General features: G+C 39.2%; 1 long non-coding RNA gene across 3 annotated transcripts in view; it reads right to left on the bottom strand.

Annotated features, from left to right (window-relative positions):
• LOC115070456 overlaps positions 1-12489 on the bottom strand; it is a 25010-nt gene extending 12521 nt beyond the window's left edge. Inside the window, exons 1-3 of one of the 3 annotated variants that reach the window (XR_003849608.1) lie at positions 12216-12489; positions 9134-9384; positions 4266-7136 (exon numbers count right to left, since the gene is read on the bottom strand). This is a non-coding gene — a long non-coding RNA (uncharacterized LOC115070456). Of the gene's footprint in view, positions 1-4265; positions 7137-8587; positions 8630-9133; positions 9385-12215 lie in introns of those variants that run through there. The other 2 variants (XR_003849607.1, XR_003849609.1) reach the window with 2 other exon arrangements.
• Positions 12490-12960: the final 471 nt, after the last annotated feature.

The following is a 12960-nucleotide window of genomic DNA, read 5'->3' as shown; positions in this document are numbered from 1 at the left end:
AGCTGTAATGAAATGCTTCTTCTAATCATGTGGTTATTAAATAAAAAAAGAGTGTCTCAGCCCAGCCATAACCAAGGAGACATAACAACATGGATCTCTTCATCCTTGGCAGTAAAGAAAAAGCAGAATCAGCTGAGTGGGCTGGTGGAAGAATGGTTAGATGTAGTGGCAGAGGAGTCAAGAGCTCTGACTTGGAAGGAAATGAGAATCCTAGCCAAGATACACTTGTAGGACATATAACCACATCCTAGGAGCACTGGAAGGTCTGGTCCTGTGGTGCTCTGTCATTCAACCAGAGCTGGAACTACAGCCAGAACCCTGGTCCCACCAGGTTCTCAGAAATACATGACAGACAGGAGACTCTTTCTGTGTAGTCAGTATCAGGGCTTAGATTAACTTATTTGAATATAAAAGGGAAATCTTTTCTAAGAATGGAGAGTTTGGGAACTCTTGGGAACTCTGGTTTAAGATATTTAAAGCTGGGCGTGGTGGTGCAAACCTTTAATCCCAGCACACTGGAGGAAGAGGCAGGCAGACCTCTGTGAGTTCAAGGTCAGCCTGGTCTATATAGTGAGTTCTAAGTCGGCTGGGGCTACAGTGAGACCCTGTCTCAAAAAGACCTATATACACATATATATGTAAATATATATTTATATATATTAACTGTAGGATAAGGGAAAGCAAAACATTTGGCATCTAATATCCACAATTAATTGAATTAGTTATTATTCCCAAATCACATATAGCTTTCTAATAGTGATTTTATTTTATATTCTCAAATGTAAATATATGGAAAATATGTCATGGAGGCAAAATCATTTGAGAAATCATAGGGTTTTAGAGTCTCCATCCTGTGGCAATTTCTTCAAAGCATAAGGGAACTCCAAACTCCATACGTTTTTAGCTGCTCCATATTTTCATCAGTGATTAGTAGTCCTTGCGATTCTGATTATCTCAGTAGGTATCTGGTCATATCAGATCAAGGCTGTATATTATATTTTCCTTGGAACTAATGATTTTGAACATCTTTTCATAGTTATTTGCTACTCAATAACATTTTTTGTTGAGAACTATTTTGTTCTTTTTTATTATTGTTGACATTTCATTTTATATTAAGTGTATGTATCTTTTATTGGTTGTGTGATTTCTAATTATTTTCTCCTGTCTTTCAAAGAACAGCTCTTAATTTTTTTTAATTAAATCTGATTTATCAAGAAAAAAGATCAAAACTAAGATCAGAGAATGGACCAGACCTGGTCTTTGAATTTTGAGTGTAACTGAACAATTTTCATGCATTTCTAAGGACAAATTGCAAACAGAAATCCCATGGAGACATTTCAACACATCACCAACTTGGAAATAATGACTGGAAATGTCAGCTGGAAGACTGTTTTAGACCCACGTGTTGTGATGGCCCAGCCATATGCACGAGTCTCAAAGACTGACATGGAATAATACAAGACTCAGAGAAACTGGGGAAGAAAGAGGCCCACTTAGAACCTTTTCTCCATGATCATAATCAATTATTTTGGTATACTCGTGATTCCCTCAGAGGATTATAGTCTACAGAAAAGTAAAAGATCTAATGGGAAAAGGTTGGGCTGACAGGATTTCCAGAGCAGAACTGTACTGTCTGACTAGTGACGCTGTCTCCTTGACATCTTCCTCTGCCACCCCCTCCCTTTGATTGATGCAACATTAGAGGCCAACAGAGTCCCCTCCAGGGAAAGCCATTTAATCTCCCCAGAAGGCCTGGAGAGTATCATCCTCTCAGTCATCTCCAGGTGCCCAACTTCCACTTGTATTTCCTCATCAGTGTGTGATCTGAGATGGTATCTCAATGTGCCAAACTCCTAAGGGTGATCACAGATCAAAGGGTTTAAGGGAAGAAATGAGACCAGGAACAAAGAGAATCTTTTCCAGGAATAAAGGATAATCACTTCTCAAGACCCATCTGACCCAAGCCAGTTAATATTATTTGCCTATTGCCTGATGTCTGTTGATGGTCAGCTTAACATTGTCCCTGGTCAGCCTAACATTGTCTTATGTTTTATTAAGTTCTTCTACATAAAACCATGACAACTCAAATAAATGATTCCCATGAAAATGTCTTTTAATATGTATACCGTCTCAACTTTTCAATCAGAAATGAAAGATATATATGAAAACTAAAATTTTTAATGTTTCTTAAAATTTTGGATTTTTTTTCTTTACTTGAAAGGATAGAAATGTGCTTTAAGAAAAGCTGTTAAAACTCTCATTTGATATAGAAAAAAGTAGCCAAGATCTGGACATGGGGAAAGGTGAGTATTCTAGGTATGATAAGATGGATATACTGTCTAATAAAAATATATTAGTAAGACGAAGCAGAGTTGGCCATTGTCAGGCTTATTGATATGGTAGATATAAAAGTATGGCTTCTGTTCCTGGGAACATCAGAGCCTCATGATAAGAATTTGTTAGATTCAGAAAATCACAGTAAAGTGATTAAGGGGGCACAATAAGTATTCTCAGGGAAAGGAGAAGAAAGATCACCCTTTCCACAAAGTGAATGGGATAAAGAAAGGCATGTGAATGGGCTTTGCAGACTCAGAGCATGCAGAACATGCATGTGAACACAGATATCCAGGGAGAGGCAGCAAGGGGGCTCTGAAGAGATGAAGCTCTGGAGGACTCTGCATGCTGAAGAATTTTAACCTTTTTCTAAAGCAATGAGAGCCATCGAAGATTAGGTGGGAATTTTATATGTATATGGAACATGATCTCTTCAAATATGTTTCATACATCTAGTTTTTTTTGAAACATATTTATTGAAAACTAACAGGCACTGGTGATCTATCAGGAAAATTATTATTATTATTATTATTATTATCATTATTATTATTAAAGACAGAGGACTCTTTCTTGATGGAGCAGGTGGTGATTTTAGATAAGTGAAGAGATGAAACATTCCTAAGAAGGTGTCATTTGGGTGAAGAAAAGGAGGTGAGGAAAGAAACCATACGGATATTCAGGAGAGGAACATCTTAAGCAGAATTGCAAGTCAAGGCAAAGGGCTAGAAGTGAGGTAATGTCCATTGTGACTGAGATACTAAGGAGACCCTGGAGCTAGAGAGGAGGTCTAGTTAGACACTGTGGAGCTGGTGGCATGCTGTGGGCTTTAACTTTACCTGAGTCAGAAGAGAAGTCTCAGGATTTTTTTCTGAACAGAGATTCAAATGATTTGGCTTTTGATTTAGGATTCCCAGTCACCGAAATTGGGCAAAAGCTGAAGCAGAGAGTGTAGCTAGGAGACTACCCACTAGAGAGGTATGGGCTAGGTTATCATCAGGACAGTGGGTATCTGGAGACGTAGTGAGTCCTAACGAGATTGCTTATCAGTTAGAAGTGGTATAGAAGAAGGCATAGGACTCAGAATGATTTGAAAAAAAAAAAAGCAAATAAGATGGGGTTATCATTGAGTCCCAAGTAAAAACTGTGTGAAGAAGCTGGGAGCAGGTTCTGGGAGAAGATAAGTGTTGTAGTTTAATATGTACCCCAAAATTCAGATGTTGAAAACTTAATGCTTTTTGTAACTGTGTTGAGAAGAAGGGCATTTAAAGGTTGATGATTTCTTCCTTCAAAAATGGATCAAAGCTGTTAATGAGATGGGCATAGTGTTTTATCGTGAAAAATGTGTTGGCAATAAATTGTGGACAGATCTGGTCAATGCCAGGCTTAGAAATTCAGTGCCTATAAATGTTTGACTTCTGCCCCAAGGGATTTGAGATTTTCAGGTTAGTGATTTCCTAGCATCAGAAAAATCAGAGTAGAGTTATATGGTAAGTGCCCCCAAGGTCTATGGAAAATTGGGGTGTTGCAGGAGTTCTACAAAGGCTACTCTTTCCATCCAAGAGAAAAGGGATATATATGTCAACCAAGGTTTCTAAATGAATTATGAAGACAGAAACAATGTTGTGTTCACCATAATATTTCAGTGTACCTAGGACATAGCATATGTGAGTAGACATGAGTTTGTTTTGTGAGAGTGAGTTTGTTAGGAAGTGAGTTCAGTCGTCTCTTGCTGTCTCTCGTGTAAGCTTTTTCTGCAGCCTTCTCTTATGGGAAACTACAGCATGAAGTTTCTTACCATATACTAACCTTGAACTTCCCAGGCTTCAAAATTTGGAAAAACAAAATTACTTTCTTCATAAGTTACTCAGTATCTGATATTCTGTAATAGCAGCAAAAAAAGAAAAAAGACTAGGACAACTAAGAATTTGGTTTTTGATTTATTCAATCTGAATATTGATTATATTTCCATGTAAAAAACTAAATTAATGGATAATAAAGTCATAGTTTAGGGAGAGACATCATCTAGACCTAAGTGTTTGGCCCAGTTTAGTTTACAGGGATATTTAGAAATGGAAGAATGAATGGAAACACTACATGGCTAAGCATCAGACATTGTTAAGCAATGAATATTTTGCAGTGAGAAAAAATAAACCAAATTCTTGTCCTTGAAGACCTTGCAGTAAAACAAAATAAATAGTAGAATGACACTGGAAAACAAATTAGTAAGAGGGAAGTCAACAAGCTTCTGGATGCTGAACAGAGAACAAAATAGGAGGACAGACTGGGTTCTAAGTACTTCGCATGGACCCAGCTAACGACTTGTTTTGAGTTTAGGCATGGAGAAGCAACTGGGAGACACAGGAAGACTTAATCTGTGGAAGTTAGTAACAGTTTAAGATTATCAAAAATACCTTACGCAAAAGACATGGAAATAATTTTGGATTTGAAAAAGATAGTATAAGAAGGTTGAAACTTTTAGGATGTATCTCGGGTGTAAGCCCAGGTTCTTGCTTAATCACAAGATAACTTTGGTGGCTATTACCTTTTTTGATTTCAGCTGTCTTCCCTGTAACGGGATAATGCTTCGAAGTTTTTCTAAAAAGATGAATGGGAACTTATGTAATAGTGTTTATCAGGGTCAGTATAGAGCACAGCATTTGCAAGAATTAAAGCAAGAACAATCACAGAACAGTAGCAAGTAACACTTTCCTCTACATTATAAGTTCATTGAGTATGCTCCTGAAAACTAGGCAGACAAAAGACAGAAATTTATTAATATATGCATTGAATGTTTAGACAAGATTACTTAATTGCGTGAAACTCAGAAAGATAGCCAGATCTTATATTATCTAGCGTCTTATCAAGTACAATAATAATGTAGGTAATTGAAGGCAGAAGAAAAGAATTCTCAGTCTTGTCAGTGACAAACTATGAGGTTTCAGATATGGGAAATAAATGGAAGAGCTAGACGTAAGGTTTGTGATGGAGAGTCTCCAGCTAGCTGCTACAGCCTATGCTGGTAATCATTCAGAATTGTCTCCTGTGATTAACTACCACCCTTCCTGGTACACAGAGGATGGCTTAACACAGTTATCTTATTTTTAGGCTAATAAGAGATGTCTGAACTTATATCTGCCATTTCTCAATTTTCTTCCACTCACAATAACCCACATACCAAAGTACCATAAATTATTAGTCTCACAAGTGTTTGGAAGGTGTTATTTCTTCCACCTAATTAAGATAATTAAGATTAAAATAGAACTCACAAAACAGTTGGCTAATACAACTAAATAAATACAATGAAGAAATGGACATTTAACTTTGTTGTGATTGGACCTAACCTAAGCAGAGATTAGGCTCTCTTTCTCTTATTCTGCTTTCTGATGCTACTTCTATGGTCACATAAGTGGTAACAGGATAATGTAAGAGACTGAATCAGTAAAGCTGCATATATGCGAGCTTTGACCTGCTGTTTGTTTTGTTATCTAGGCTCCTTTCGTCTAACTGTACACCCAATATTTGCTGGCTGCTCTACCACATGGGCTTTTAATACTGAATTCATGCTTCGATATCCAACAGTCTCAGTGGCAAGAATGTTTCTTTAACAAAATTTCAAGGTATGGCAGGACTCTCCTTAATCCTACCAGAACATATTGTACCCTTGACCGTGGATGGTAGGATGGAATTCTCTCATGACCAAGAGCTAAGACAACCTTACCCAAAACCTACAGTGTAAAGCAAAGAGAGGGGCAGGAGACAAAATATTATGTAAGTTACTCTACCTTTTGCTATTTGATTTTACTTAATTTTTTAATTATTCCTAACCATGAGGTCTTTTATTTTTCTGTTTAATATCCACTTTGTATTTCACCACCCAGGTACTATGATAACCTAAAAACTCCTTGAAAACATCCTTGTCCTTGAGAAAAGTGAGGTATATGTTCCCACCCTGTAACTACTCTTCACATTTATCAGTTTACACAGTTTCTGGGTTTCCATTCATAGTTATCCAATAAAATCATGTTACATTGAAAAATGACACTTTCATTTCAGTTTGACACAACATTTTTAGTGGCTCAAGATAGTACTACTATAGTTAACTAAGAGATAAATAAAGGGATTCCTAAGGCCATAAAGGCTTCGTGGTAAATTAGCAAGAACAAGGCCTTAAGACAGAAGGGGCTTCCCACCCAGCCTGAATCATCAACTCGCTGGTGGAAACAATTTATTTGATGCAAATAAAACCCAAACATTTATAAATCAGCTAAACAAGAAGCTTAAGGGGAGAGCGTCTGAGACTCAAAAAACAGATTTTCTTCTCCATGGGAATTATAAGATTGGAAATCTATCATAGTTTGGGGTATACACACATCTGGTGTGTGAGTCTGGGACACTTAGTCATTGGGTAAATCCTTGACCAATGTGTCGCTTTTGCTTATAGACCTTGATCTTCTGCCGCTGGGAAGCCATTCTTTCATGTCAGAAGGACATCTTAGAGCTGTCAGTCATATCTCCAAAATCAAACACTAATTTTCTCTGCTCTGCCTATCTAACTCTCTCAGCATAGCTCACTCTCTGGCTTAGACAACTGAATGTGTCTTCCAGCTTCTCTTCTCCACAAACTTGGGGAGAGATTCCGCTAGTACGGGACAGTTGCCCACAAAGGGATCTTTCTGCTTCAGAGTTGCAAAGCCAGGAAGCAAAGAAGATACTGAGTGCCAAGAACAGCTCATTTATTTGGTGGCCAGAGAATGGTGAATGAGGCATCTAGGCTCACAGATAAACTCCTCTTCTCGGTCCATCTGGTTTAGAGTAGTCGCAGATTTTGGGTAAAAGAAATGAAACAAGGGTTAGGCTAATTAATAGGGATGAGGTGTTCATGTCTTTATTTCCTGGAACTCAGGCATTACCCCATTAGCCCTTTTGTGATCTGGTGTTTCCTGTCATGGCAGTTGATTGGTGGGTGTGCTATTTAGTATGGAAATTAGATGATAATAAAGTTAGAAGTTATCTGTGGTCACTTTGGCAGTCATCTTAGTACAACTGGTTACAGCTAGTCCATCAAGGAGGAACTTCTGGCTGTAGACATTCTATCCTTAATGAATAACAAGATTAAAATTGCGTAGAAATGCAGCTAGTACAGTGGGTAATAATCTACTTTTGCTTTCTTTTGATTATCTATTTATTTATTTATTTATTTTTGCTTTGAAAGATAGAATGCAATGATATGAAGGGAAAGGGGAATAATGGAGTGGAAAGGGATAAGGAGGTAGGAAATGGGAGGGCAGGACAGAAGAGGGAGTATGGGGATGGATAACTAACAATTAAAGGCCTATAGAAAAAAAAATCACATGCCCCCATTGTTGATTACCCACCAGAACTTGAGGGTAAGATCTTATTTCTTGAATACACTATGTCCATGAATTGTTAAACAAGCAAGGCAAAATCAAGCTTCTATTGACCTCAAAGCTTCGTCTCTACTGGCTAGCTTTCATAGTGCTGTAAGATGTTGTCCATGCTACTGAGAAAGAAGAGTAGTCATCAGCCTTGCCCAGTTGTGAATCCTGCAAGCTAATAAAACAACTGGGCTGGCAAGATATGCTCGCTGGTGCAATAGTGGCATGAATGTTATGGGAGAAACCAACCACTGTTTGATTGGATTTAATATCTGTTTCACAAGATGGAACTGATACCTGACACTGATATCAAGCCTAGGAACCTGTGACTAGACAGGTCACAGGCCATTGGGAGATTATTCTGCTAAATACAGTATTAAAGCAACTTCTAATGACATATTGTTATACCCATAGATTAATGCATCTCTCAGTTCTCACAGAGAAGCTTCCTTACTCAGTAAATAATGACTAACATAGATACCCACAATTGGTCAGAGTACAGAGCATAAGGGACTGCTGTTTCTGAGTAGGACCACTATATCAAACTTCTGCATCCTGAGGCTCAGGCATCATTATGGAAGAGAGGGTAGAAAAATTGTAAGAGCCAGAGGTCATGAATGACTTCAAGGAAACATAATTTTTCAGGTAGATATCTTATACAAACACATAGAAATGGTGACAGCATGTACAAGTCTCACATAAACTCAAGCTGGACAGAATCCCAGCATAAAAGTAGGGAGGTGAGATGTTTCATAGCCATTTTAATTTCTTCCTTTGAGAAGTCTCTGTTTATAACTTTAGCCCATCTTTTAGTTGAGTCTTGACAAAGGTGCCAAGAACACACAATGGAGGAAAGACAGCATCTTCAACAAATGGTGCTGGCAAAACTGGATCTCCACCTGTAGAAGAATGAAACTAGATCCTTATCTTTTGCCTTGCACAAAGTCAACACCAAATGGATCAAAGACCTCTAGGTGAAACTGGAAACCCTGAAACTATTAGAAGAAAATATTGGCAGTAACTTACAAGATATAGGTGTAGGAAAGGATTTTCTAAATCAGACAGAAGTTGCTCAGGAATTAAGGTCAGCAATCAATAAGTGGGACCTCATTAAACTAAAGAGCTTCTGTACAACAAAAGAAACAATCAAAAAAGTGAAGTAAAAACCCACGGAGTGGGGAAAAAAAATCTTCACCAGTGACACATCTGACAGAGGTTTAACATTCAGAATATATAAAGAACTCAAAAAACAAAGAATTGAGAAACCAAATGAGTGAGCTTTTAAAAAAAGTAACTCCTAGATTGTGCATGGTATCCATATGAAGCTGAGTATCTCCTTTAGATAGCTACCCAGCTGTCAGAAACTCACTAAAGTGGTTGATGAATGCGTGGTTTGTACTTACAATGAAAAGCACAGGGCCAAAATTGCTGCTGATGCCCTGGGCGAAGAGTGGAAGGGTTATATAGTCTAAGTCAGTGGTGGGAATGAACAGCGAGATATTTTCCCATGAAGTATGGCATCTTGACTTATGGCAGAGTGTGGCAGCTACTGAGTAAGGGCCATTCTTGTTATGAACCAAGAAGAACTGGAGTTAGAAACCACAAGTTCATGATTGCATTATGGATGCCGGTCTGAGTGTTCTCAACTTGGTTACTGTAAATAAACAAACAAAAAAGGACATTCAGCGAAGTCTAGTCATTATATCTAGAGTCACTCCCATAACGAAGACCTACTCTCTGGTGCCACTTCCTCAGAGATACTGCTGAGGACTCCACTGGTATTGAAGTTAGTTCTGATCATTGTTACTTATGGATGATTAAGCAGATGAAACCCTGATAACAGAAGAGGAGGTTATTCCACACAGTATTTTTAGAAATAAGGGTTCTATAAAGTTATGTTCAGGCCTGAGCTTCTAGAGACATGCTTAAGCCATGGTGCTGAAGAGGGCTGGTGACTCACCTGTCCCTGCCGCTGTGCTGGGTGGTGATTCCCCTGTGCCTGCATCTGTGTTGGGTGGTGACTCTCCTGTCCCTGCGGCTGTGTTGAGTGGTGACTCCCCATCTCTGCTGCTGTGCTGAGTGGTGACTCCCCTGTCCCTGCATCTGTGTTGGGTGGTGACTCCCATGTCCCTGCTGTTGTGCTGGGTGGTGACTCCCCTGTCCCTCTTGCTGTGTAATTTACAGAGAAAACCATCTGAACTTGACCTCAAAATTACCATTTCCAGGCTGGAGAGAAGGCTCAACACTTACGAGCAATGACTGGTCATGTATAGGATCTAGGCTTGGTTCCCAGCAGCCACATAGCAGCTAACAACTGCCTGGAACTCTAGTTTCTGGAATCTCACACCCTCTAGTGCAGGCATCAGCAGCACTCACATGGTACACACACACACACACACACACACACACACACACACACACACACACACAATTTAAAGAAAATGATAATAAAATAATAAAATGCCACGGTCAACAAAACTGGAACCCCTGAGACCACTCTTGCCAAACAAAGTGGTTCTGAATGGTGTGCCCTTCTGTGGCTGCTGATATTCACAGCGGAGTTCAAGGTGAATGACTCATTCATCAGCATAATTGTAGCTAGTAATAAAGGGGCCTGAGAAATTGAATTATTTCCATTTTACCATTATAAACAGAATTCACGATGTTAAGATTGATTCTTTGAGAGATCAAAATATACTGAATAGACAAGAAACATAAAGCATGTCCCCTTTCCTAGAACTGAGGTTTTTCTCAGTGAATATTTATGAAAAGAGGGGAAGATTGTAGGATCCTTGGGATTATCAAAATAAACATATAGAATTCCCAGTTAAGTTTGATTTTCAGATGAACAGTGGATACTTTCTTATACTATATCTTGTACAATATTTGAGACATCCACTAATTCTTTTGTTTATCTGAAAGCAAATTAGTCTAGGTATTCTACAAGGTATCTGGCAACTGAAGGGAGAGGGAAGTCAGGAAGGAAAAAAGAAATCAAGGAAGGAATAAAGGAAAGGAGGAAGGAAGAAAGTGAGGAAGGGAGGAAGAAGGGAAGGAAGGAAGGAAGAAGGAAAAGGAGAGAAGAATGGAAGGAATCAGACTAAATTTGTGTTCTAATTTCTGATTCATTTGATTCCAGTATTCCCAAGAAAACATCTGACTGCAATTTGACATTTCATGAGGAAACTAGCCACTGGGAAGGAATAAGTTGATCAGACTGCCTGGAATTCTCACTATTAGCTGACAAATTGGCATTTGACTAAGATTTGGTGTGCCCCAAAGCCTGGTACAGAGAAGGAATGTCCTGAGCTCAGGGACAGTCATGTGTAATGCATGCAAGAATTTTATTTTGCAACATAAAAATTAATAAAGTAAATTTCTAATGCCATGCCCCTTTCCTAAGAACGTAAATGGATGTGATTCCAATCCTGTGTGTGCTCAGGTGCAAGGACCTTTAGCTCTGTTGTGGATGTTTTATAATTCAATTGGATGGTAGTTGTACAGGCATCACTATTTATTTCTTGTCGGTTGGTCTTGCATATCTAAATACTTTATAACAAAATTTCAAATAAAATGCCATGAAAAGAAGGACATTTTAATGGGCAAAGATGCATTTGCAGAGGATATTTGCCAGACCCCATTGAATCCATCTCCATCTGGTTTCCTTCCACTGTGTACCTGGCAGTGTTAAATTAGAGGGACTAATATTCACTCCCTGTCTGCACTGCTATTTTTTTCCAGTGCCATGCCTTATGTTTTGCCTTCTGCCTTGGAAAGTCCCTTATTCCTTACTCCAGTTTCTTCTCATATTTTAGAGAGAAGTCTATAATCTGTATACAAGGCAATTTGTTTCCAGCTGGTCAATCTTCTCTTTCATGTTCATGGTCCACCTCGCCAACTGCTGGAGGAGTCGCCACCCCAGTTCTGCCTTACCATTTCTGTCCCATCCAGCAGTGCTCACTCCTTAGTTGTTGCTACCACATTGCACTCTATTTTTCATGTGTCTTTCACCAATTGGACACTCTTCAAGGGAAGAATTGAGTCTATTTCCCATGCCTTGCAATATGCTAATTTACTGAACTGAACCTAGAAAAATCCTGAGCCTGACTCTGAGCCTTAGTTTCCTTCTTTGCAAATTTGCTATACCAACACAGGTGAAAACACACACACACACACACACACACACACACACACACACACTTTCATATATATATATATTGCTGACTAGAGGAAATTTGCAGCCACATGATGCAAAAGTTGCTTTGTAACATTCCCAAAGGATCAGAGTTAACTCAGCTCCTTTTCTTAACGGTGAGAAAACTAAGGCCAACAGAAGGAAAATAATCCTCTCATGGGAATGGAGACCCAATCTGAGCCAGAACACTGGTCTATCCAGTGATGTTTGCTGACAGTGATGAAAAGCCTGTTGTTAGTACCCCCAGCTGCCCTGACTCCTTTGGGAAGCCAGGTGGAAATGGCTCTCACCTGCAAAGCCCTTTAAATGAGCCAGATCAGACATCCAAAAAGCAGCTTGTAGATGTATTCACAGTCAGTGGCCAGAAACACAGTATTTTCTTACTTGCCAGTACAGAGCCTGCTCTGGCAGCCTTGCTTCCATTTGGTCAAATGTCTCATTGGCAGATATGGTTGGTAATCTCTGTGGCCTTTTTGAAAGGTTTTTTTCCTGAAGTCTCATTGCCATAAGGTTTGGAAGACTTGGTTGAGCAAGCCTTCCATATTTCACTGACCAACCTGAGGCCATTCCATGGGCGTGGAAACAAAAGGACACTGCCCTCTGGAAATGCTTCTTACAAAAACAAGTTGCTTTCTCTTCAGAGTGCAAATTCCATTAACAAATTGGAATGGCCTTTATGTACTTGACCTCAGACACAGGCTTGTCCTCCCTCTGCCCCCTCAGCAGTTTGGAGGTAAGAATGTCTTCCCTTTGACATTTCCAGATACAACCTAGAGATTTCAGCAGAGATTTCTAGAACTTGTGGGATTCTTTTTGGCAGATTGGTTTATGTTTACTTGCTATTCCCGGTGACGTGCTTCAGACTGTGCAGTTGACATGCTGTTCCTTTCCTTTCCCTTTTCTGATATGAAAGGGGGCTCTGTGGTGGCCTCAACTGGTGCCAAGTAGACGTGGATGCATACTTCAGAGTATGAGGACCTCAGCTGCACCTGGAAACACTTCATCTCAAATGGAGATAAAGTTTGAGGGGATGGA

Source organism: Nannospalax galili, unplaced genomic scaffold (genome assembly GCF_000622305.1).
Source record: "Nannospalax galili isolate Female #2095 unplaced genomic scaffold, S.galili_v1.0 scaffold34, whole genome shotgun sequence".
NCBI classification, from domain to species: Eukaryota; Metazoa; Chordata; class Mammalia; order Rodentia; family Spalacidae; genus Nannospalax; species Nannospalax galili.
The sequence above is the reverse complement of the archived record's forward strand: the minus strand, read 5'-3'. Positions and strand labels throughout refer to the sequence as shown.